Raw genomic sequence first — 27,479 nt, 5'->3', positions numbered from 1 at the left:
TTCTGTTTTTGCTGATTAATGGAGTATCTTTATTAGATATTCTCACAAATGGCTGTAGGGAGGTAAATATTCACAGAGGACTTAACATAGCGCCCAGTACTGCCTATGTTCTCCCAATTAGCTTCAGAGAGATGGCATTTTTGGTGCCATAGAGGCCAGCGTTCAAAGTACAAACACAAAATAAGCTTTGTCTCAAGGGAGATGCAGACAAGTTCCTAATTTTACTCAGAATCCGCAGATCATATTTCTTTCTTTCCTTAGCTAGAAAGGATTTCAATGCCTGTCAAAAGAGGAGACTGAGGGTAAGATGACACCTTTTTTTTTCCTGGAATTACTTACTTGGGCTACAAAGAGCTCAAGTTCAAATGTCCTCCACACAACACTCAAATCCCAGGAGTATATGCTGGCCACTGAGATATGCTGATGGGAGGTTCTTTCAACCTCTTTTGCTGAAACTTTTTCAAAATTTCACTGAGTAAGGTGGAGAATCAGACCCGTCAGAGTGCTGCAGAAGCCTGCACATCACATCTGGAAGAGGCATGTGAGCTCTGCTCTCTTAAGTAACTATAATAATTTCATATGAAGTTAAAAATCTTTCAAATATGGCAATGAGAATTTCCATGAAAAGATAACCATGTGCCCACTAATCAAAGTTTTGCTATGTGGGTTAGAAATGTTGGTTCAGCTTCCTTCCTGAGGAGACTGGTTTTCCTCAGACTGGCTCTTAAGCAAAATCAGAGAAAGGAGTGATCACCAGTGCTTTTTCTTCTTAGGTTTCCAGCAAATTAAAAAGTTGGTATGACAAATGCTCCATTTCTGGTAGGACTTTTTCTTTTCCTTCTGTTGGCCCACACTTCCTTTGCTTTCCTTGCATATATTTCCAGGACTAGCCTCCCACTTCAATGCTTTGATCTCTCCCTGTAACACCGTTGAGCTAGCAAGTAGCAGTAAAATAAGAAGAAAAGAATGAAGATACAGGGATTTGGGAGAGTTGGGAGGGCTGCATTTCTGGAAATTTCATTTCAAAGCATTACTAAAAAAACTTGCCAGTCTGTCCAAGTCATTGGTAGCCCAAAGGAATACTCTGAAAAATAGAGATATTTTACATACGGGATAAAAAATGAGGCCATCTGGGAAGAGGTATCATTGTATATTCCTAGCTAAAGAGAAAGAAGGGAGGGAGAAGGAAAAGTGTTCTGATGGACTTAGCAAACAATTAGCTGTGACAACAATTAGAGTAGTAAATTATATTGTCTACAGTGGCCTCGATATATTTTCTTCTGCTGGAACTGGAACAGTTCTTAAAACTTCCCCAGCACTCGGAAGCAGGTGTGTTTTATGAGACTGGGAAAGCTAATTTTGGAAGAAAGAATTGTGAGTCTTTGGCATCAAGCCCGTTACAGTTTGGAAAGCGGAGGCTGATTTATGGAGGAAGTGGTTTTTTGTTTTTTTTTTTCTTCTGCTGTTACTTTTTTTTTTTGATTTAATCTCTACTGTGTAGAGCTGGGTCAGGGCAGCTACCCTTCAAAAATGTCCCTGGGAAGGTAAACAGCACGTTACACACCTCTTTGCATGCAGATGTCAGCTTCCTCTGCTAAACTTCTATCTGCTGCTTTTCCATAAAATTTCATACTGCGTTATATTTTGGCATAATCAAGAAGAAAATGAGACAGGAAATAATAAAAAGAAAGATTCAGCAACATGCTAATGGAATGTAATGCTGCTGCTTCAAAAACTGGGGCAGGGAAGAAGAGGGAAGAAAATGCTATCAACAAAAGACATTTGTTGTTCTTCATTTCTTCATAGACATATTTCCTGGAACTTCATTTCCCCAAACAGATCATTGGATCACTCCTTATTTCATCAATAAGACCAGTCGCTTCAGGGATTTTCTTACAGTCTAGATATCCAAGAACTTGCAAGGTCATTGAATACCACATTGAATGCTACCTGGAACTAAAGTTTAACTTGTAAAGTGGATGAAAGGATAATGCCAGATTCAAAGGCTGATACAGAAGAATGTGTACATCTGTGAGTTGGGTCTAACCACAGCAAGAGTTAATAGAGCAGATCCCCCAGCCAGCAGAGGCACTCACCTCAGTTAAGTTCAGTCTAGCTACGGTTGTGAGCCACAGATGAACAGCATAAAAAAAAAAGCTCTTAAAAATCAGCTCTTCCCTTGGCAACATCCATTCATTACAGTGCTCACACAGAACGCTGACCATGCGCCCTTTTGCTCTTTACTTGTTCTCCAAGGAGGTAGGTTAGTGTTAACATGACATCTCAGCTACCTTGGCTGCTAGCTGTGTAGTTCCCTATTATAGGCTCTGTACTGCAGCTGAGACAAGACTGCGTGTCTTATTAAGAGCTGGCTTTGTGATGTATGCTTGGAAATTCATAACTTTTGTATTTTATGAGGCAAAGAACAATATCATTATCTTGTCTAAGAGTTCTCTCATAACAAGATTTTGCTGTACAAAATTGTAACTGTTATTTCCTTCCTCTGCCACTCTTCCAAAGACTTACCTAACAGGCTGCTAGACTGATTTGTATAAAGACCTAACAGCTGTTCCCTTGCTATGATTTTCCCTTCAGGGCTGTGGAGTGTAATAACTTTCTGTAAAAGAAAAGCAAATTAATCATGATTATTTTTCAATGCATCTTCACTCCTCATACAATTTGTCATTAACTACTTATCATGTAGGCACTACAATCATAGGTGATGACAAATGCAAAGACAATGGACTCATCATCTAGTTTTGAGGCCTTCTTACTGCTGCTGCTCAAGGAAAAAAAATGGCTGTAAAGAGAGTTGTTTTTTTTTTTAATTTATTCTGTATATAGGACAGGCAGTTATATCCAAATTACAATGAAGCCTCAGGGGAGGATAACAAGTGAGACACAAGCATGGATTGTTTGTTGCCATAAATGATATTATACACTTACGTGTACAATAATATATGGTTAAGCAGTGATCATTTCTGCGTACTCATTGCTGAAGTAAGAGCACGCGCACAACTGGTAGTGTTCATCCCAGCCTGAAGCACTCAGGCTCTGCCTATTCAAGTTGTTACAAACTGCTCTTTCCATGGTCAAGTTGCATGACCTCTGTACTGTGGCTGGTTGCTTTTTTCCCCAGCAGAATGTTCCTGTTATCTTCAACACACTATAGCATGTTTCCTTATTAGAAATCTTATGTTGCCAGCTGCGACTTCCTGATAACCTCAGCAGCAGGGCCACGGAACAGCTCACACATACATATTACATACATCTCTCTTCACCTGCTGCTCACTGCAGAGAAGGTGCACTGGAGAAGAAACTGAAGCTCTGATTCTCTGTCACCCCTTATTTCACGGATTTGTCACATCCCAACGCTACATCCCAAGTCACCATGTGCAGCTCCACATCCACCTTGGCCACACTGTGTAGCTCCACAAACACCAGCCTCTGCTGTCCCAGCAGAGTCTTGTGCTCACCTAACAGAGAGATCAGTGACCAGCTTGAACGCAGACAGCTCTCCTGTGGAGGTGACTTGGCTTGTGGCAGGGTGTTGTGCCATAGCCATCTCTCCTCTCTGCCATAGCAGAGGTCTGAGACACCGTGGGTGCAGTTTGCAGTCCTGATGTTTATGCTTTATAACCAATATCTGTTAGAGTTTCTAGGGCATGACAGGTCCAGGCATCCACTACATCCAATTGCAAGATGCCTGATGAGAGAGACAGGGACAGGAGCAAGTCACTACTCTTCTTTCTCTCGTGCCCTGGATTACAGTTCAATCATTTCTTCCAGTCAGATGGAAACAAGATGAAACTTTGGAAGAATCAAATGGTGTTGAAAAGAGAAGGAAGCAGGAGCACTGCCCACAGGAGACACGATGGGAGAGGTATGGGAATGGGGAGAAGGAGCTCCGCTCAGCTTCCTTTCTGCAAGGCTTCAAGAACTTTCCTCAGTACTTAGCTCTATAGGGCTAGTTATCCTTAACAGGAAAAGCGAAGGACCCACTCCAGGAATTAGTTCATATTTTCCAGTTTCCTGGTAATAAATAATGGAAATATATCTGATTGAAGGTATCAGTCAACACATACGTGTGTTTTCTTCCTTAAAGCCAGAAAGTCCAAGTAGTTGAAGTCTATTTTTTTCTGCTACCCTACTCTTGCGATTTTAAGTATCTTGGAAGCTTCAGAAATATTGTGAAGTTCTCCTCTAATTCCACTTGGCAGATTACAAATTGGATTGTGAAATTTGCCGGTTAAAAGTGAAGGTTTATTTTTGTTAGCTAGTATTTATTGATTATAACTTCTGATTTTCCTTCCTCTGAACTTCACTTAAGTAAGAAGAAAACACATAGAAATTCAGATCTTAAAAGAGTAAATTGCTAGAAGAGCCCAAGATAAGATGTCCTGTACCTGCAAATAAATAGCACTAGGAAATAACCAACAATAAATAAAAGTTATTACTGAAAATCCTCCTCTAGGAAATCTTATCAAGTCTGATCAAGCTTACTTTAATAAGGCATAAAAAGCTTTTCCAGAGATGACAAAGTAAGCTTGTAGAGAAGTTAGAGTAGTGAACCTCTAAGTGAATTATAGCCCTTGGCCTTTGCAGTCAAAAACAGACCTAACAGGATCTTTGAAAAAAAAAAAAAGAAAAAAGAAAAAAAAAGTCAACCTGACAATCTTGGGGTTGTACCCGTTCATTTTGTTCTAAGACCCCAACCCCAGGACTGAACTTTTAGGAAACCTAGATGTACCACGCCTGACACATTACTCACATGAAAAGGGAAAAGTCCCATATCTGAAGGATTTTGATGGAGTCCTTAAATGAATTAAAACAGATGTTTTAAAAAACTGCAGGGTGTGGTACATGTAAACAAAGGGAAACAATGACAGTGCTGACAAACAGGAGATGGCTATGAATCACTGAAAGTTATGTGCTGAAAATGCAGAGGGCATAAGCAAGAATGTGAAGATTCCAGAAGAGGGAAGCAATGAATAATTGTCAACATTTTATCATTTAGAAGTAATTTATCAACATTTCTCACCCTACACCTTGTTTTGAAGTAATCAAACCATATGAAGATGGGTGACCCACTACCTTAGAAAAGTCATGGTGGTAGCTAAGATCAGCTGTGGCCTCATCCTAACACAGCAGCTGTGTTAAAGCTAGCGGCTAGCTTTCGTCTCTGAGCTGAGCAAAGCCTGAAGAAATTCTTGGTTATGCAATTCATTCTGTTTGCAGCCCAAGTAGTTCATTTATAACCACTGCTTCTCTCAATGGTGGGCTATTAATTCCAGCCCTCACAACTTTGTGTGGAGTCTAGAGTGGAACTGACACGTTGTTTGCAGTAATTCAAAAATCTCTCTATATATGGTTTTGTCATAAATTTCAGCTCTTAGAACCATGTGATTAAGGGAGAATCCTTTTTTTTTTTTTTTTTTCCCTTAATTCATCACTGTCATGGTTTTAGAGAAACAGTTGAGAACACAAACTGTGAATAGTAAGTACAGAGTACAGCAAGACAAAATGCACTGACTTCGATTTTATGATTCTAAGCCACTACCATAGTTTCTTTTGTTGTTGTTCTTTGCTTGTTTGTTTATTTGTTTTATAATACAACATGTATGTAGTGGTCAGTGTTAGGCTTGTCCTGTGCAGTCTAACCCTTCTTGAGCAGCAGGGTCAGCAGTGAGATCACTTCCAACCTCAACAGTTTCGTGATTGTGTGTCTTCAATCTTCAGTCACTTCATTATACTTTTAAAGGGGTTCACCTCATAAACAGAAATGACAAATATTGTTTTCTGTTGCTATGTGCTGATCATTTCCCAAACGCTTCCCCCTGTGAGTGAGTGCACACATGCACGCTGTTACTCACACACAAACGCAGGCACAGATGGTCCTTGCTCTTATCTAGTCTATGCAAATAACGATTTGGGTATATTAAAAAGAATAACCAGAATTATGTTTAAGTACCTGTGTCAGAAAGATAACATGAGCCAATATGAAAATGACATTTAATTAATCGTATTAAGTCAGTGACAAACATGAAAAACGTGAATGTGCCGTTCTCAGAATTCTCTCCAAAGCAATTTGTTGCGCACATCTGGATTCACATATTTCCTCCAAAGAGGTAGTGAGGTCTGTGAAACAAGCCTTCACATGCAAGCCCTCCACCTCCCATTTCTACTGTGATCATGCCTCTGTGGGTCTGAGAGGCACAGCATCTCAGAAGACTCCTAAAACATGGATGTACAGTTTAATTCACCATTTCCCAGCAGCCTTGTGTCAACATGTCTTGAGGAGAGCGCCTGTCGTGCCTGATCATTGTGAATCTGAAACACAGTATGAGATCAGTTGATTAGATTGCACTATGCACTGTATGGAAATCATAAACTACAAGTTACATTTAAAGTAAGTAAGCACACCTTGCCATTTTTCAAAATAGCTCCTTCACACTGTCTCATACGTTGCTGAAGATGCTGGCTTCAGAGCTCTGATGAAAATGTAAACAGTGGCTGGCCAAGTACCTCTAGTTTTAGGAAAACTCCTCCCAGCAATTTATTTCTGCTCTGAAAGCTGTAGTGCTAAGAAGAGTTGTCTACCTGCCTTTTATTGGCCAGATTGCATGCATTTTACCAGGAAGAATCTGTTTGTTTGCTTTTTTAAAAAAGATGACAGCATGGAGAATCGTTTTGAATGCAGGTACCTCCACGAAGCGCACTTGAGATTGTAACGTACTTATTGAGAACACTAGAAAGGAAATCATATACATTCATATACTTATTGTTGATATTCAATAAAAAATAAAGTTGTATTTCATTTAAAGATGTTACAAGGTGTTCAGTACAGTGACTGCGCAGCAAAGAAATCCTGCATTAGAGAGAACCATAGGTCCAATTACAAAAATGTTGTAGTTACGAATCCAACAGGTACAATACTAAATGGCAAATGTCAAGACAATCTTTTGATAGAATATAATTCATGAATTGAAGTTGTTTCCACCCTCTTTTTATAGAAATCCTAGTCTATCACAAAACTTGTCTGTTAGGTACATGGTTTCTGTTCCTAAAACAGCTGAGTGTGAAGCCCACACTAATGAGGAATTGCTCTGCCAGAACCACAAGCCTCAGGAATGCATGGCCTGCAGGGAGTGGTAACCAGTAGCTGAGAAGCTGTGAAGAAGATTTTGCACTTGCAAATCATCTTTAATGAATATTTTTTTTACCCCTTCTCCCATTCAAAACCAAGGACTTTATTTCCAATTCCAAGTGCCACTAATTAACACAGAAGGAAAGGTTTGCAACCTGAGACCAAATGTCAGCATCTTTCAGTATTTTCACTAAGCAGCTCTCTTTATCTGAAAAGTTACTCAGTTTAACACAGCTGCTTGCATTAATGTTATTTATTTCCTTGCTATGTAAACTTAAATGCTCATTGAAGTTGCCCGTAAAGAAAATATATCTATGGCTAGCGGAAATAGTCCTTAGTTTATGGACTAAGTATCCGCAAATGAATGCGTATCCGAGACATCAAGATCAACATTGCCCTCATGTATTACTCTGCGCATTGCAGTGTTTCAGCATTGAACGTACACAGAACCCACTTAGCTGGTACCTAAGAAGCAAGTCTGCGGTTCCAAATGCTACATGTGCTGAGCCTCCCAGTAAACTTTTTGAATTTAGCAGCTGGAACTGCATCAACTTCATCTGGCTCTTCCGAACATATGTAGCAGTATAACATATCCAGCAGTATAAATGCAGTAATCTTTTTGAAAACCATCATCTGTCAAATGGTATGTTGTTTTACTGGACAAGTTCAACATATCTGCATGGAAAGTCTTACACCATGACATCTACCTAATTTGCCACTCATCTCGTGAGAGTGTTCACATGTTAGCGTTTTACTGAAAAAAAATAAATAAAAATAAATTCTTCTAGCAGCAAAGACAACTTCATCGTTTTAAGCTACTTAAACTTTCTTTCTGCATCCTTTTCCTTGGGAAAAAAAAAGTAACTTAAATGAACAACAGTCACAACATTAAACAGAAAAACAAACAAACAAAACAACATCTGCCTGTTGCCCATTCATGTTAATCAAATATTAACAATGTGTTTGTAGTAAATATTTATGGAATGCTTACTCTGGTGTCCTGCGAACATACTGTCATTCTTAATGCCCAGCTAAAAGCCAGATGTTTAGCTCAGATATACTACCATACTATTAAATAGTCCTTCAATGTTTATATCTATGTATTAAGTGAAATTTACTTTATATTAACCAAAATTAATTCACTCACACTCATTTCTTTTTACAAATATTTAATTTTCCATTAAAAAAAAAAAAAAAGCTGTAGGATCACTGCAAGTTAGCTTTTCCCTCTACTTTTATCTATAGATGTGTTTATCTTTCTGGTCTGAATACACAGATCTCTATTGTATTACATGCCAGCTTCATGAAGAGGCATAAACACGATTCCCAAGAGTCATTCTGCATTTTACCCAGAGACTGCCTCGTGCAAAATATAGAAACAGGCCAAAGAGCTGGGGCACCTCCCTTGGGCACCTCCCCAGGCTGAAAGCTCTGAATCCACCAGGCTTATCTCGTCCTTCTGCTTCTTACATCCATGGCCGTTTTGTGGGAAGGTTCATTATAAGGGCTCAAAACATGCTTCTCACCCACTCCATAGCTTGGTGAAGACAGACTGTGTGAAAGCACAGACATACCATACTTGCTTAGTACTCCTGAAGGACTGTCGAAGCAGCACTGAAGCAACACACAGGAAAAGGTACAAAAAGTAAGAGATAAAGTATACATTATTACTCTGCTTTTCCTTACCTAGTTAGCAAGTGGCATTCACGTTATTTTCTCTAGAATGAATTTCCTGGGCAGAAACTAAAATTTAGTCTAGAACAAAGCAGCTATATTCTAATTGTAAAACCTTTGTTTTTTTTCCACGCAGGAAGGAAATGAAACGATCTCCATTGAGTGAGTCATACCATGCTGACAAAAGACAAATGGGCATGCTTATTCTGCAAGACTTTTTCTTAACTTCTCATTTGCTGTTACTGTTCTCTTAGCTTTCTCCTTCGTTATACTGACATGAGGTGAAAACAGCAAGAGAGCCCAGGATGTTTGACTTGTTAGATTTGCCACGAGCAGTGCAACTGTAACAGACAAATATTCCAGGATTTCAGAAGTTTGGGCCAGATAAAGACAGACATTTTTATAAGTCCATGCTTTGGACTCCATCTCCTTAAATCACATTTTAAGTACATTGTCTTGAGTACAGGAGTAGGAAAGCTTCGAGTTGGTATTGTTACTTCAGAAAATCTGCTAAAAGCTTGTCTGTCACTCTAGCTTCAATATGTATTTTTAGTCCTGTCTTTCAGTAGCCTCAACAGTACCAACCCAACAGAAAGCTATGCGTGCATGGCAGAGCTGGAGGTCCAGAAATAGTGACAGTTAAATATTACGATTTTCCATAAACTGAAAGAAGAACTGACCAATTCTACAGTAGTGGAAATAGGCTGGTATTGCCTACTCCTGCCTCAAGCATCAGGTTTTTGGCTTGCTAAGAAGCTAGACTGGTACTTAATATCCTATTACGTAGGAGCAGCATTTTTGTATTCTGCATGGTGTGATGCATACTCCTCATAGAAACATAGAACTATCTCAGCTTCAGTTTGAGAGAGGCTGCATCACTCAACCAAGAGTCCATCAGGCAACAGATCCCTTTCCTTCACTGGCAAGTTCATATCTGGATGCAGATGTTTATGATTTTCTTCTAAACCCATTAAAATTTCTGGAGAGGGGAAGGGAAGGGAAGGGAAGGGAAGGGAAGGGAAGGGAAGGGAAGGGAAGGGAAGGGAAGGGAAGGGAAGGGAAGGGAAGGGAAGGGAAGGGAAGGGAAGGGAAGGGAAGGGAAGGGAAGGGAAGGGAAGGGAAGGGAAGGGAAGGGAAGGGAAGGGAAGGGAAGGGAAGGGAAGGGAAGGGAAGGGAAGGGAAGGGAAGGGAAGGAAGGGAAGGGAAGGCATTCTTTATGTTATCAGGTGTTGAACACTTGATTTTGTCATCTGTGCAGTGTCTGGACAGGATGGAAATAGAAAGCCTCTGCACTGCAGCTATACTGGTCTTGAAGGATACGCAGCACACCTCACAGAGGGGCTGCTTCCAGCAGGACTAGGGACTTTGACAGTCAAGCAGCTTTACAAAACATAGGTGCTAGGGCTTTGCCATGCACAAATAGTGCAGCAGGGAAGAGTACCTTCACCCTGGCAAGACTCTCTGGGCTAAGTTTATTTATTTGGACTTCACTAAGGGCACAGTCTTAAACAGATGGTCCGTGAATTCCAGTTATCTGGTAATTTTTATCCTCTAAGGATATAAATAAATAAATTGTAGCCCAGAAAAAGCTTAGCAGCTATTCTCTCTGCTGCTAAGTCAGAATCAAGTCAACCAGTGTGGTACTCCAGGTTTCTGCTTGTCAGAAGCCTGTAAAAGACTTATAAGAATAAAGTAATATAATTGCATAGAGGAGCAAATCTCCCTTCAAGGGAATAATAACATAAACCACACCGTTTGGCATCTTGTCATTCAGCAGATGTTAGTCAGTACCAGGAAGGACTCTGGGAATAATCCCTCTTGACTGAGGTTTTGCTCCAAAGCCTGCTACCAAACCCAGAGCATGCAGGAATCCCATGAGAAGTGTGGTCCCCCATGCTTTTGGGAGAACACATGCTCCAAGGCTGCTCTATCACTCAACAAAGCTCTCTGGAGCAAGGGAAGAGAAGAAAGGTCAGCCTTCGTTCAGCCAGAAAGTTCAGGCCCCTTCACGCATCCAGCTGAGTGGCTGTGCCCTGTGCAGTGCCCTTCCTGCAAAGCTGCCTCTGGCACAAGCCTGGGACTGGATTCTGCCAGGATGTACAGGAGGAACACGGAAAATACTGATGACTAAAACTCGCTACTCATGCCCTTGCACTGCTTCCAGTTTGCCTTACACAGGACTGCCCTTTTCTGATACTTTATCTTGCCATACTCTCACTTACTTCCAGAGGGTAATTGTTTTGATGTGCTGATTTTTCTCATGTAGTATTTGATCTTTTGACAAAAGGCTCCAGCAGGCAGTTTTAGGAGAGCTGAAGTGCTGACTTTGCAATCCCAAATGAGCCGGTTACATCAGACAAAAGCCACTCTGTGCCATGACTAATTTCAGATCCTCCCTACCAAATATTTCTCATGCAGAGTCCAGCCTTGTTCTCTTATACACAGAAAATTAAATTCTGTGCCTGTATTTCCTTCTGGCCTTTCTGCTGGGACACAAAATTATTCAAAACAAGCAGACAAGCTTTGGAGGCAACACAAGACACCGCTAATAACACTTGCTGTATAGCCTGCAAGGCCCCTTTGCATTTCACTACATGACTGCCCAGAGCATTCGAAGACAGCAGGAGCCAATCTTCTTCCCATAACTGCACCCTCAGTTGAGGTCCATTTTTTTTTTCTCCCTTTACCAAGGAAAGTTTCTTACTCAACTGTAGGACAAACCCTAGTCTGCGCCCTCCTGCCAACACTGAATTTTTAGCTTTCCATGCTTTTCTGCTTTTTCTGGCTTTGGCAGGAGGAGAACACCTCAGTCAGGCATGAGTATCTCTACAAACCTGCATTATGTACAGTGGTCCTGACTAACAGGTGCTGATGGATATTTCTCTTCACAAGTGCATAAGGTGGTGCTACAGACGTTAATCTGACCTTTGCACCTCTGTAAACACATAGAGGCAAATGCCTGATAATTGTAAAACAAACCTCAGAGGAGGTAAAGTACTGCTCTGTTTATAAGCTCGTTGTTCTGTAAGTGAAACTAATGTACACACAGTTGTCCTGCTCCCAGGAAGCTCTACTCATCACAAAACACAATTAAAATATGAATAATTAACCCATTTTATTGCATACAGTTTGGGACAAAACAAGGCTACGAAGAGGAAATAAAATCCAAGCCAATGCATAGTTCCTACTGATACGAAGACTTCACTTCTAGGTTAATTCTGTCCGGATAGCTAGCTGTCTTATAACTTCTGTTGCTGTAAGGAAACCTGCCATGCATCTCCCTTGACTGGCAGAATGCTGCATTTAGAAATAAAACGTGCTTTGGTTACGGCTCGCCATTCACATGTTTCTATGAATATTTTATGAAAGCAACGTAAGGTGTGACAAAAGGCAGTCTTTCTGGCTGCCACTGCAATTTCAAAACAAGTCTCCTAGATGTTATTTTCTCCTTACCTGTATAGACGGACTTCCTGGCTAATAGCCTTGCCTTCAGTTTTGGGGCATCAATGACTAACTACGTTTACCCAGAAAGACAGATGTACTCCACAGCAAGACCATAGCACATCTTGGTTCTCAGTCACCTTGGTTATGGGATCTCTTGAAAACACTGTGACTCCTCCACGTGTCTAGCTTTCCAGGAGAGATGTGACCTGGGTCTTCACCTGATTCAATACCGGGATGGTGCTAGGTGGTACATCTGAAACCAGCGGGTGGGAATTGCTACCAGGCTCCCCTGGTAGAAATTGCCTGGGGACTGCCAATGGAGACCCATTCATCTGTTCGAGAAGTAATGTGGGTATGAGGAGCTGCTGCCTTTCCTCATTAAGAGCTGCATGTTTTCACAGCAATTCAGCTATGTTTCTGTGGTGCATCTCTCTCTATATTTCTGCTTTCCCAAACACAGCAAAACTAGCAATATGTACTTTTCAGTGGTGACAATGTAATTTGAAATTTAGAAATTGCACTTTTTCCAGGAACACTAGAAGAAAAGTCCTCACACTCCATCTATTGCATATTAAGCAGTAAGGGGGAAAAGCGCTGAAGAACCCTAAGGGTGGTCCCCTCTGCTGGTGCCACCTCTGGACTGGTGAAGGGCCTTCTTCTAGCATGCACTTTAGTTCAAATAAAAGCTGACACAGAATTTTTCTTACCGATCATCCTCGTGACAGCAGAGGCCAACTTCAGTCGGTTAACAACAGGAACCCTCCCCCTGAAATGTCTGTAAGCAACCAGCCAGCTGCTTTGAACAACTGCACAAAGATAAAAGCAAAGCAAATACTTTATATTCTATGGTAAGCCTACAGAAGTAATTAGAGAAGTATAATCAACATAAAAAGCCATGCTGAAGATGACTGTTTGCATATGTGCTATAGACAGCAAAATCAAAATTATAGATATTATAGCACAGAATTTATAATAGAGATACAGAAACAAACCAGCCAAGCAGTGTGGGACTGGCCTTAGAGCTAAAGATCTGAACTTTTTTTTTTTTTTTTTGTCTTTAAATGACACATTTTGTAACCAACTGTTATTTGGGACTAACTTTGTTAGTTAGATTCACAACAATTTAAAAACAAAGGTACAATGACCTGAGGCTGGAATAGCTTCAGTTTTTCCACAGTTCCTTTTTCATACTGTATTTAGTCAAAAGATTACAAGTCCAGTGAAAAAAAATAAAAAAATTTCAGCTTCAATTGTTTGCAGCACAAACTATGCTGACCTTTTCCAGACAATTACATAAAGCAGCAATGATAAGCAGTAGGGATCCCTATTAAAATATAACCCACGGCTTTTGTATGTGTGCATGCCTTCATTTTGGCCCACAGCTATTGGCTACACTGAAAAAAAAGATTTTATGAAGAAAAACAACAGATACGATAAATTCCAACTGCAATCAGCTTCCAAGTATGAATGGCAAGCATAACTACAGTTGAATCCCACATTTGCTTAATTGACCAGGGATGGTCTGAGACATCTTTTGTCCTTTATACACAGCCCAAGCTAGGCACACTAGTAAAAACCCCATTAATCTGTTTTATGAGTCATAGACATCTTTGTTCTTTGCGCTTTGCTGACAGTTTCCTTTATCTGAGGGTGGAGAACGAAGAAAGTTTCAACTCGTGTCTAAGATCTTTTTGGCACCGTGCATGTGCCTTACCCAAGTGGCACAACATAATGCTGCAGATGAAATCAGCTGAAAAACTCAAGCAGGAAATCCCTTAATGTAAATGACAGCACTGTGCTTTAGTCTTTATAGGCAGTCTGTGTTACAGCTTCTCAGAGATCCTCTTGCTCAAATAGAGCACCCGCTGCAGATCCTCTTCCTCTTTCCTCAGTCCTTACTACAAAGTGGAAGTAACCGAGAAGGCCTTTGGCTGTACCTTTTTTAGCATACAGGCTAGGCAGCTGCAGTTTTATTTTAACAATGAATGTAGCTAAATCTAGCACCTAACGTTTGCATGCTGGATCACAAAGACAGTGACTACAGTTGGGAAATAAGTTATATTGGGTTTCTGTTAGCAGACAGCACCATTCTGTGGCAAAGCAGTGGCAGCCCCTCCTCCATACTCTGGAGAAGATTGGACTTCAGCTCACTGCTACTCCACTTGACTCTTCCAGCAATAGCAGATATGCAGAAATTCCCCAAATTGTGTATAAGGATGGCAACACAAATGATTTCTTTTTCTTGAAAACAGACTTGATGACACAATCAGTAAATGCATGCATATTCACATGCTGCTCCTTGCAAAAAAGTCCTACTTTGAAAGAACATACTTTGTGAGGATGTGATGATTTTCTTCCACGCCTCCATTCCTACGGCAGGTTTCCTAGCTCTTAAATAGCTTGACCCCAAATTAACGCTGAGTAAATCAAGGGTCTGCAAGCCAGACACCTGAGAATTTCAACAAGCAATCAAGTGCTGATTTTTGCCTTCCCACACAATGAACTAGAATACGTGAACAAGGGGGCAAACAAACTTCTAGTTTTCCAGTTTAGGTGGTACTAGCTGGATAAGTGATTTTATATATTTCAGGTTAGTTGTGCATATGTTATACTTTTTTGAACTTGTAAAATCATTTATATCATTAAATAAGTGCCTCACTGAAGAAATGCTGCTATCTGGGGAAAGACATCTTATGTTATTACCATGAATTAATACAGTAATTGAACTTACCCAGAAACTCACAGGAACGAGGAAGATGTTAAATGAAGAGACAATAGGTTACAGTGTCATTAATTTTATAAACAAAGAAATGCTGGAAGTGATATGGCTATCTTTAAGAGTTGTATAAAAGTTAAAAGAAGATCTGTAACTTATTGTTTGTAAATAAAGATGAAGAGGCATGTGCAAGAACAGCACAAACGAGACATTCAGCTGTTGCCAAGTGAGCCGTTTCAGCCTGACAATAAAACAGTAGAACTGATGTGCTGAGCTGATGTTTTCTTTAAATCCCATTGTGCAGAGTTTAAAAAGTTCACTGCAAAAGCACTGGGCCAGAACAGAACTTGTCAGTTCTGATGCTCCGCATGCATCCTCTCCTGCCCAGCATTAATTCTGAAGCAGAAAATTCATTACCATAAGACAAATGGATAAGCAAAGCTCTATTTTCCTTTTCATTAGCCACCCTTAGGATGGTGAGTAGAGTTAATGCAGCAGAGAAAAATACTGTGGATCTGAAGGTGTTTCAGAGTATTTTTAGCTGCACTTCAGACAGTAAGGAAGAGCTGCTTCTACCTGCTTCTTCTCCATGCCATCTTCAGCAGCACCAAAGAGGAAGTGGAAGCAGGATAGGAAGCTCTTGCTGAGAGTGGCTGACAGAGGGTGATACGTGATGACACTTCTGTACAAAGACAAACCTCTGGAAACCAATGGGTTGTTGCTTGCTGTTATGTTAGAGAAAGAACATGTTGTAAACATCTGATTTTTCTGGTGTTGCCCACGTTGTGCTGCCAATTCCCCAGAACTGAAATGCAACAAGGCACAGATGAAGTTCAGTGTGCTGCCTGCTCTTGCTAACTGCACAGCCTCTGGAGGATGTTGCTATAACGTTTTGGTCCATTTTTCAGCTCTAGTAACTTCAGCTGAGAAGGCTGACTGGTAACCTTCCTGGTTCTGTACTCAGGAACACTGAAATTACTCCACTTCAGTGCAACCCACGGTCTGCTCAAGTCATCCAGTACATCAACAATGCTTGCATCCAAGGGTTTTATCCTGAACATTTTAGCTTGTTAAAAAAATAGAACTTTGTAGCAGGAAGGTAAAATTGTTATAGTCTCAAGGACATCAGTCCACTTACCAAGCTATGGAAAGAAACAAGAGGAAGAGAGTCTGATATTTTCAAGATCACAACTCAGGAATACAAACAGGAATCTCAGCTACTAAGCTCTCTGTTTTCATCACTAAACAATCACTACATTTGCTCAAAATGTGGAAAGTCCTCTTTTGTACATTTACACCAAACAAAAATCATTTTGTGTATTCTGTACTCAAACACAAAGGCAGTGGCACCTTGTAGGACTTAGCTAGTTTAATTATAAAAGGACAGCTCATTCCCCACAGCTACACTCCCAATATTCACAGAAGCTACGTGCAGCTTTCTTTGCTTTTCTCTGAAAGCTCATCAGAACTACAGGCCTCAGCTGTTCATAATGCCCTACTGCACAGTAGTCTCCTGTAGGAACCCATGCTAGCAGGATGCATCTGGAGGGAGGCAACTGAGGTGGCAAATATTTGTCACTCAAAGCCCAGATGTGTGCACACAGATGGTTCTTACTAATGTGCAGAGAGAAGGAAGTTGTAGCTTTTTTAGTATTTTATATTTAGCATTTGTTCTAGTATTTTGAAAATGTTTATATCTGCTGATATGTGTGTGTGTGTGTTTGTATATATATGTATATATATATATATATATATATATATATATAAAAGCAGACGTCAACTAGAACTGGTAATAGTAAAATACATAATAGGGGTAGAAGTGTCCTGGACAGTTCTATAAACTTTGCCTCCACTCTGAGATTTGGTCAAATCATTTCAGCATGATTTCAACCACTTTCTTAGCTGGCTTTAAAATACTTAAGTCTTTCACTGCACTCAGCAAAGCCCAAACTGATGCATAATCATCTTAATCATTAGGGTTTGGCCAGGTTTAGCACAAGGAATGAGATACAGCATAAAAATTGGCAATGCAATACCTCATTCATAGATATATATTCACGGTTTTGATCCTTCCTCCACATCTGATAACACTAGGTAGTTTTAGCTTCTTTTAAGTCTTGGCAAGCATAAAGCTGTACATATAGAAACTCCAGCTTGATTTTAAATTGGTTGGTGTAGTTGCTTTTTAACTGTTCAGTGACATCTCAACTTGGTTGCAGGTAATTCTGAAATACACTCCTTCCCACAGAAGCTTAGACAAATGCATAACCTCTTACAGCCTATACGCCCGCACGTAAACACCAGTAGAATCTGGGCCTTTACCCATCGTACAGGTTCTCACTCTCTTCCCAAACAGATCATGTTATTTTCAGAAGTCATGATGGCTTATTAGAAAGGATTGCTTTTAGGTACCCTCATCAAATTATTAATTCTTCCGTACGCCTTAAAATAAGTGCACAAAAGGACATATGAGCAACAACAGCAAGTTCTGCTGAGTATATGGTACTTTATACATTCAGTTTAAGCAGATAGATAAACCATCCTTCCTGACTTCAGGCAGACTACATCTATAGCAAGCTGTATCTGTTCTGGATGCCTGGCTTACCCTGAAGCGTAGCTCACGGCTCTGGTCTCCCAGTCGCCGTTTGTAATGCAGTCCTCTCTCAGCCCTGGGGCCTCAGATTCCTAATCACAAAAATCTTGTTACAAGGGTGTGGAGGTACAGTCTCTGCACAAGACTGATCTCAACGTGGTCTCCTCTCTGACTCCAGAGTGCCAGACATAGCTAGGGGGGCTTGAAACTTGGGACACAGTGAATTCCTTTGCTGGCTCCTGTCTAGCACTCTCAGCAGACAGCAGGGGCAAACTTAAACAGCTTTTCCAATTACCGAGATAGGTAAGAAGGAGATAATACAATAAAATGGAACAGCATATGACAAAAAGAAGGCAAAGCAATGACAGGAAAGGCAAGCAGTAATAGCTTTGAGATTTTTAACCTTGTAATAGCAAGCACCACGTGCAGAAATCTGTTCCTATCAGGATTGGTGAGACCTCACTCCAATCCCCACTCCACCCCTGCCAAAAAAAAGGCAGGCAGATTTGTTCCCATTTGTTTAAGCTCTCTGATAGCACTCTGGGCATTTAGGAAAAGAACAGTGTAAAAATAAACGTGTTGGAAAAATTGATGTGGGAATGACAAATGCATGAGCTATTTTGCTCAAATGGCACTTGCTTTCCACATTTCTTAAATTCTATGGAGAAGTTATTCACAGCTAGTGTTCCCAAGGCAGGTACAGTTATGCTAGTTTGTTTTATGAACTCAGATTTTATAGGCTCAAATGGAAAATGCTGTATTGTTTGGCTTAATGACTTTTCCTACACTAAGAAGACAGGAAAAGGGGGTGTTCCAGCTGGGGGGGTTGTATATCACGTACATACCATTTCTCCTCATATTTCTGCTTTTTTTTTTTTTTTTTTTTACTACCACTTAATTTTGCAAGGCAGTAAAAATTAATAGTAAGTTTACTTTAGTAAGATGCAGCTAAGTTCTCTGTATTTCCTTTAGTTTGTAAGAGAAAAATACTACAAGAAAAGAATGCAATGTTGTGTATTTTCTTGCTCAGAATTACAGTGCAGACCTGCCCCCAGAGATCCCAGAATTAGCAACAAATTCATATACAAACAAATAAATGCTTATTCATAAGATGTCCTTTAAGGAAATAATAAAACAGAACTTGAATTCTTTAGGCTTACTAAGTGCCTTTCTGTTATATGTGGTTTTTTTTGTTTGTTTGTTTGTTTTTTCCTGAGGAGACAGAAAGACAGAAGCAAACAAGAAGCAAATAATTAACAGAGAACAGGAGGAAAAACTATTTCCCTCTCTAGTAAGGAAAAAAAAAAAAAAAAAAAAACAACAACCCACACCTGAAACGTTATTCCCTTCCTGCAACTAGCTTTAAATCACAACTTTTAAAAAAGGAAAGTTCAAGTGTGAATCAACCAATGAATCTATGAAATATGTTATCACTTACTGTAAATTGAACCATGGAATAATTTAAACTTCATTTAGTTTCTTCTCATCTGGACTATGACATAAATATCAGCAACTCCTCAACTTTTTGATTTTTTCCACTCAGACGAGTATCTCAGCTTCTCCACTGTTATACCCTTTTTTGCAGCAGCGCTGTACGGACAGCTGCAAGGGAAAGACACAAACATTCATCTTTCAGGAACCAAACTCAGGAAATCAACTTCGTTCACCAAAAAAGTGCACGAGGACAGCCAAGCATTTCTGTGTCACGATCCAAAAAAAGCTGTATGAGCTGAGGAGGGAGCCTTGTGAGCTAGCTAATAGGCATCACCAAGCACAAAGACACAGACTGTCATCTGTTCCTAAACAGATGACGAGATAAACCACAGGAATGATCCAAAAGCAGGAAATCCGCTCTAATGCTGGAAACTATTCTTTAAAGAACTACACAGGACTTTTAAAAGGGAAATAAGAACACGTTTCCTATGCACCTTCTTAAGTGCTATGGTGGGCACTTGACTAGTTGGATTCATTTGTTCCTGAGACCACGGATGACTAGTAATTATTTTAATTGCCCCATGTGTGAAAGGGAATCTTTTGTGTATCTCTGAAGATTAACTTGAAACATAAATACCCATGCTTGAAAGACAGGCATTGAACACCGTGTGGGGGTGAGAGAATCGTACTTATGGATCGTACTGTGAGTCTGTGTGGAGGCAGGAGGTAACAGGTATGCACTGTGTTCAGGTGAGTTTAAGGTAGAATAACCATTTTGTTCAAAGCAGAAGCAACTGCTGACACTAACAAGGGGCTAGAAGTCTGGATTCTTGGGCTAAAGGTAGCACTCATTGGTAAGATATACTTAGATTAACTAGTACTATTATTACTCTGTGGAGGTGTAAATTAATTCTGTGTATTCTTTATTTAAAGCACTGCATGATTTCTGCTACCATGATTTTTTGTTTATATAGCTCTGTCTTTTTGAGACTGGGCAGTGTCTACCACATAGCATAAGCACAAAATAGTGTTTTTCCATACACACAAATGACTTAGTGACTTGAACTTCTTTGGGTCATCGAGTCCATAGCCAGACTGTGCAAAGACCTCTGTGAGGCCACTGTCCACCAAACTATGCCTGGGCCCAAAGCATTCATTTAACAGCTTTGAAGCTGAGCGCAACAACAGTACACTTCATAAAGCATTCTGGAGCAGCTGCTTTTGTATTCTGCTACAAACAACTCAAAAGGCACATGCCTGCCTAGACTGTAGACTGCTGAAATTGCCATCAGCATTTTCCATAGCATCTTAATGAAGGATTTTTACATGGAGATCCAAGTGACAAATACAGAGATGTTTTTGTTATATCAATGCAGCTCAGAAGATTTTGCCCTGATGTGATGTATCTAGCATGCATACACAAAAATCATTAGGAGTGAAATGCCTTCACAAATGGCTGCTAAATTCTCACCATGTTAGTCAGATCTGCTAACTTCTTTCAAGAATTCAGCTACACCCTTACTGTGTTTATGAAACTGAGCATTTACATAACCTGTGCTATATAACAGGTGGAGACTTAGAAGACGACAAGCCATAGAAGAAAAATTAGCTCTCGTTAAACCTTGGTTTTCTTCCCTGCTTTAAAGTAGTGCTTTCTAACCTGAGCCCTCAGCACAGCACATAACCTGAGGTTACCACATTGGATAAACTCCGAAATGCCTAATTCATGTCAATTCTATATTTCATGCACTTTTGTGTCAAAATAACTGCTCCTAGAAGCAACTGGTCCCATTTGTGTCTCTGGAACAGGTGGCCTTGTGGCACATGCTGGAAGAGGCTTTGGCAGAACAGTTCAGAGGGCATGAAGGAAAGCAACCCCTCGTAGCAGCGATCATCCAGCGCTAGATTCCTGCTGCAAAGAAAGGAGGGCAAACACACACAATGACATGTATGACCGTTTACCCCAATCCTTAAAGGAAAGATATTTTTGGGAAGCTTGATTCCAAAACAACAAGACATGCATACATGAACTTGAAAGGAAGATTTTTCAAGGAAAGAGGAACTTTCCACATGTTTCTACTGTCTAGACAATGTCAGTACTGGGAATATAACAAACAGCACACTGGCTGAAAATGAAGGCATTTCAATATTGCTTTACTTCTTGAGGGTTTAATAGTTTATAGAAATGAGCTATTTTTCCTTAGATGAGAAAATACAAACAGCAACTAAAATATTAAGTAGGATTTGTTCAGATAATATAGTAAACTGTCCCAGTACCTGAACAGCTAAAACACATAATCATGTATTCTTGTTTTATAGAATAAAACACATCCAATATATGACAGGAGAGACTAAATTGCATTCATTTAAACTCAGAAGGATGCAGCTTGATCAAATAGTATAAATTGAACATGGCTTTTGCTTGTTTAAGAACTGGTTTAGTCAGTTTTTCTCCTTCCCTCCTCTCTAAAGAGCAGAGACTAACAGAATTTAGCATCAGGGAAAAGAACATACAAAACCAGCCCTAAATTATCATCTTAAAATTGAGCTATTTTGTCCTTATAAGTAAAAATAAAATAAAATAAAAAATGATTGGACTTCAAAGGTTTTTCAAAAGGAACAAACACTTCATTACTGAAAATGTCACTTTACCAGAAACGGGAACGGTATGCGATGTTTTCTAAGCAGTAAGCCAAATATTTACATTAAAGTAAAAGAGACTTAAAATATTCAAAACAGTTTCATGATGAAATGCAGATATAGGAGAAACAGGTTTCAAAAAATATGTGGTAGACAGTGAAACTTGAATCTCAGCAGTTAAATTACAAAGACAGATTTCTCAGCTATTATCAAACTGTCATATTACTAGAGGAATCAAGAGCTACAGCTACAGAGAAGACCTACATAACTTTCATTGGATACCTCCACTCCACAGCATACATACTGTGTAAGGTTTTATCTTTAAAAAAAAAAAAAAAAAAAAACAACAACAAAACCTTTTCAGTGTAATTGCTAGGCCCATGTTGAGATCTTTATTGTATACTGCTACAACCAGGTTGCTTTCAGCATTTATGCTAGATTAGGTATTTCTAGCCCATGCTGTTCTGAGGACGAACTCTTATAAATAGCTGTCTAGACAGAAAACAAAACAAAAACACAACACCCACCTTACTAGTAAGGATACTATAGTCTTCTGAAGTAGGAATTAAAGAAAATAATCCAATAATCGAAGAAGGTGAATGCAAAGATTTAATAAATAATAGAAACTTTAATACATTGAAGTAACTTTAAAAAAATGTTCTAACAGAAGTGGAACCAAATAAAATACAAAACAATAACTAAAAGAAAAAAAAAAACACAACACAATATTTAGCCTAAAAATGCCACAGAATTAATACTAACAAAGAAGACCTCTTTATAACCTGCCTACTCTGACATCACTAGATCTTTCAAAGGAACTATAAAATATCTTAAGAAAGCCACTGCTTATATATAAGTAATTCAACACCCTAGGTGGTGGGTAGCTAGCTCTTTAACACCTGATCCTAATAAAAGGCTACAAGTTCCAATTCTACTGGTGTGAGTTACTCCAGAAGAAAAAGAAGTTGGCATTAAAGCAAGAGTCACAGTTTCATGTATTAAGTAAGAGAATTCATAAGACAAGAGAAAAACAGTAAAGAAGAGATCGCTCAGAAAACTGTAGAAAATTTAATTCCTCAAGATTTAGTTATTAAGATACTCAGAAAAGAATTATCAATGAGTACCTATAGTTATAGGTATTTAAATTAATTTACTTATATATTTCTTTTATCATTACCACGAATCTGACTGACAGCCTTCTTTTATTCTGCTGATATATGCATAAAAGTAGTTGAGCTTCCACATGACCTAGGAAGAACATGTTAAAGGTTGTCGCTGTGGGTTGCTTAAAAAGGGTTACCAAGAGAATAAAATATCCCTCTGTTTCTAATAAAACAGAATTATGCTTAAAAAGTACCAAACAAACAAACAAAACCCAACCATTTCTTATAAGAGAAATAGGTTCTCTTTAATGTTTTTGTAAATGACCTAGATGCAGGACGCAAATGTATACCAAGTTTGCAGATGACACTGAACTGGGAGCAGCTGTTGACTCCATTGAGAGTAGAGAGGCCTTGCAGGGAGATCTTGGCAAATTAGAGAGCTGGGCAATCACCAACAATATGAAGATTAACGAGGCAAGTGCTAGATTCTGCACCTGGGAAGGGGCGGCCCTGGCTGTATGTACAGACTGGGGGACATGAGGCTGGAGAGCAGCCCTGCAGAAATGGATCTGGGGGTTCTGGTTGGCAGCAAGTTGAACATGTGCCAGCAGTGTGCCCTGGCAGCCAGGAGGGCCAACCATGCCCAGGAGTGCATCAGGCCTCTGCATTGCTAGCTGGATCGTCCTGCTCTGCTCTGCACTGGTGGGGCCTCACCTCAAGTACTGTGTGTGGGTTTGGGTGCCACAGTATAGAAAGGACATAAAACTATTAGAGAGTGTCCAAAGGAGGGCAACAAAGATGGTGGAGGGTTTAGAGAAGACTTGAGGAGTGGCTGAGGTCCCTTGGTTTGTTCAGCCCAGAGCAGAGCAGGCTGAGGGGAGGCCTCATGGCTGCCTGCAGCTCCCTCACGAGGCGAGCAGAGGGGCAGGCGCTGAGCTCTGCTCTCAGGGGACAGCGACAGGACCCGAGGGAACGGCATGGAGCTGGGACAGGGGAGGGTCAGGCTGGGGGTTAGGGAAAGGTTCTGCACCCAGAGGGTGGTCGAGCACTGGGACAAGCTGCCCAGGGATGTGGTCACAGCATTGAGCCTGCCAGAGTTCAAGAACTATTTGGACAATGCTCTCAGACACAGGGTCTGATTTTTGGGTGGTCCTGTGTGGACCCAGTAGTTGGACTCAATGACCCGTGTGGGTCCCTTCCAATTCAGGGTTCTGTGTTTCTATGATTAATCTATAAGCTGCATGTTCTATTATGGAATTATGCTTTGAGTGGCATTCATGTCATAATATACTTTTACTATTTTAACAACTTTTCACTTAAAGCCTCTTCAACTGTAGATTAATATGAAGAAGAAAAAACAATCTATAAAATCATATTTCTCTTTATGAACTGTCCTGAAAGAACATATTAAACTTTGGACACAGAAAGATCTTTGGATGGTCTACAGCATCAGGAAGTGTAGTCAAAGTATTTACAGATGTTAGTGGAAGAGAAAACCCAACAAAACAAAGTACAAAGCTCTTTGGAGGGAATGTGAAAAGGAAACAATAGCCGATTTATACTTACAGTAAGAGAAATCTTTACAGTAGCAGAAGTCAGAACTCAGCTGCCGTGGTGCCTTATAACCCGAACTAGCGCTTTAAGTCATGCAGACATACAGCAACAATCGCTGCTACTGGCAGGGAACAAGTGGTACCAACATAGAGAGCATTTACAGAAGGAAAAGCTGAGTGACTGAGATCTGGTAATTGACTTTGCAGAGGTTGTTCTGGAGCTACATATATCCTACATAAACTTCTTTCCTAAAAGATCTTTGTTATTGAACAGACTGGTTGTAAAGAGATCTAATTTGCATCCTTAAGAAGAAATCCTGCAGTGCTTTAATGTCTCTTCTGTCCTGTAGAGCAGAGAGCATCAGAAAATAGCACAGAACATGAGAGCCAGCAAAGGTTACGTAGTAGATTCTGTAGCCTGTTTGGACTCTAGCTCATTCTAAATATACCCTCAGAACTGGAAATAATACTGCTGCTTGATGCAGTTTTTATCGTCTTCAAACAAAGACCAAATGGAAGTTAACAGTTTGTACTACATGCTTTATATCTCATCCTCTTTAAGAAAATCATGATTCTACTGACTGACCATACCATATCAGCTTGTTTGTGACGCTAAAACTTCAACTTACTGCAAAAATATTACATTAATTTACAGGAATCTTTGCTGGTGGAACTAGCCCCTTCCCCTTTTCACAGCACAAGTATGAAAACATTGGGAGAAAATAAGCTTTCACATGTTCAAATATTTTATAAAATTAAAGATAAATTTGCATCTTTGTTTCCTCACATCAGGAAGAAATATAAAGATCAGATCCTATGCCTTGGTGGATGCCATGATGGAAACCATCACCGAAACCCTGCAGTTCAGCTGGACTTTCAATTGATTGAAAAAGTAAGAGGCACTCCTGGCAAATAAACTTCCAATGCATGCTGTTAGACAAGGTCATAACTACAACACCAGCACACCCAGACACGCTCCTTGCCTACGGGCATTCTTGGTGTCAGAAACATGGTACCTGAAACAAAAAGATTAATTGCACAGTATTGCCAAATTCTGGTGAATAGAGAAAGCAAAAAGGAAACAATTTCCAGGGCTACTTTTGTACTCATACCAACTTTGTCACAGTAACTAAATGTGCCTCTGCATCAAAGCATACCTTTTTGTCATTGACAATACTACCCACCTCCTTTCTTTTCTCCCTAGTGATGTTTTTGCCCATCTGCTTCACCACATAGTGGCAGAAGCTGTGGCCCCTTCTTCCAAAAGCTGTCCTTGGGAGACAGAGCAGCAAGGTTTTAATTGCTCCTTGAAGACTTTGCTTGTAGCAAATAAAAAACTATTTGTCTTTCCTTTGCTTCTCCAAACATCCAAAGAATTATTCTGTTTCTTGAAAGTTTGAAGGCTCACAGATAAAACGGGCAAAAAGTTACACTCGGGCAGGAAGTGAGCTATAAGGCTTTTACTTCAGAAGAGGAATTGGAGGAAACTGAGTAAAGAGCATATACCTCCATAGCTCAGAGCCAACTCTTTTCCTCCAGCTGCTAGCATCAGGGTATGTTCAAGTTAGATACAGTTATCTAGGTTTAGGTTTACAACTTCTAACCTTTATTGTTCTGCTGTATGTCATATTCCTCTTCAGGCGAAACCATAGAACATGCGTGTTTTTTAAAGATCGCATTCTTTAAAAGTAAGTGTTAAGATAACCTGTGACATGGTTTAGTTGGTGATACTGGTGGCAAGGGGATGGTTAGACCAGATGATCTCAGAGGTCTTTTCCAACCTTAATGATTTTAACCTCCTTCTGAGGTACCTCTTGCAGATGCTTCCTGGTGGAGGCTATGGGCAGGAGACAGAGCAAGAGAACTGCTAGGGCAAGCATTGCAGCATGAGCACAGTAGATGTAGGTGCCATCAGAATTGGTTCTCAGATTACGCATATTACTCACACAATCAAAAAAACAGCCCCAGTACTTTTTTTTTTTTCAGATGAGTTGGCTTTACACATGAAATGATAAGGACTGTGTTCTTGTTAATCAAAATTCCAGACAAAGAAAAGCCGGTAACCACAAATAATTGAACTCAGTTTCACAAGAAGTCAGTGATATCTTCAGATCAAAAGATTAGTAAAATTAAAAAAAAAAAAAAGTTGGTGTTTCTGGAAAATTTATTAGCTTTATAATGACTAGAAGCAAAAAACTGTATCACTGCCTGAAGGGTAGAGCCAACTGAAAACCATTAGGAATTAGGAGGAGCTCCAGCATGAAGTGCAATTATCTCACAGCTGTCTTAACAGGAGGTTGCTTCTATCTCATCTGAAGATGGTAACTTCAACAAAGTCTAATTTTGGAAACAGGAAACTACATGGGCCTGACTTGATGTGGTAATCCCAGTGAGGTAAAGTAGGCTTTCTCTGCTAGTTCTACATTCCTGGAAAAAAAATAAATACATGTCGTTTAGTATAAAGCGATTAAATAGAGAAGTGCATAGTGCTGATGATTAGCAACAGTTAGAAACAAACACACTGTTAGAGGACATCCTTTAGGCATGTGAATAATTTCCTATATACATACACGTAGCATTAATGACTACACCAAAAGGCACGTGTGTGTATTCAGTCTTTTTACCTCCAGAAAAAGGGAAGCTGCTGCAAGCTACGTAATGTTGACTCTGTAAATGTTAAGAGCTAGAAAAAAAAAAAAAAAAAAAACACACCACCTCTTGCAATTCAGGTATTTAATAGGAAAAGTTTATCCTTAACTTAAAACACAGCATAATTTTAAGATATTAAGCTTACTACTAGAGTTAAACTCCTTATTGCCGCGGGTTAAATCTAAAGATTACTCGAATAGGAACAGTCAAGGAGGAAAAAATATTACCATCGGTTTACGAACTGGTGAGGGTAATTCACAAACTCGGTGTCCTTCCACTTTTCCAGCCGGCAAAGCCCTACAAGGGCTGAAGAGGCACCAACCCCGTGAGGGAGGCTTCTGCCGGCACAAACCGAACCGAGGCCAGCTGCAGGAGTACGCACCCCGCCATCACCAGCCACAGCCCAGGACTCGCCCCGTCGAGGGGACGGGGCCACTTCTGGGGCGCGGCGCCCAGAAGGCTCCGAGGGGCGGACTCGGTCCGGCCCCTAAACCTGGCGGCGGGGCTTCCCCGCTACGCCTCGGTC

General features: G+C 40.1%; 1 long non-coding RNA gene across 4 annotated transcripts; it reads right to left on the bottom strand.

Moving 5' to 3' along the window:
* Positions 1-27,476, bottom strand: LOC121058664. Of its 4 annotated transcripts, XR_005814290.1 has the most exons (8): positions 27,181-27,344; positions 25,489-26,731; positions 19,013-19,176; positions 12,973-13,071; positions 12,275-12,597; positions 6,424-8,761; positions 5,662-6,330; positions 1-4,032 (listed from the first exon to the last, which is right to left on the bottom strand). It is a non-coding gene; the product is annotated as an uncharacterized LOC121058664 (long non-coding RNA). The 4 variants fall into 4 exon arrangements; XR_005814285.1 differs by lacking the exons at positions 1-4,032; positions 25,489-26,731 and having other exon boundaries at positions 6,001-6,330; XR_005814286.1 differs by lacking the exons at positions 1-4,032; positions 5,662-6,330; positions 25,489-26,731 and having other exon boundaries at positions 8,310-12,118; positions 27,181-27,476.
* Positions 27,477-27,479: the final 3 nt, after the last annotated feature.

The sequence above is a fragment of the Cygnus olor genome, chromosome 1, assembly GCF_009769625.2.
Source record: "Cygnus olor isolate bCygOlo1 chromosome 1, bCygOlo1.pri.v2, whole genome shotgun sequence".
NCBI lineage: Eukaryota > Metazoa > Chordata > Aves > Anseriformes > Anatidae > Cygnus > Cygnus olor.
Note: the sequence above shows the minus strand (reverse complement) of the source record. Positions and strands in the feature narration are given on the sequence as shown.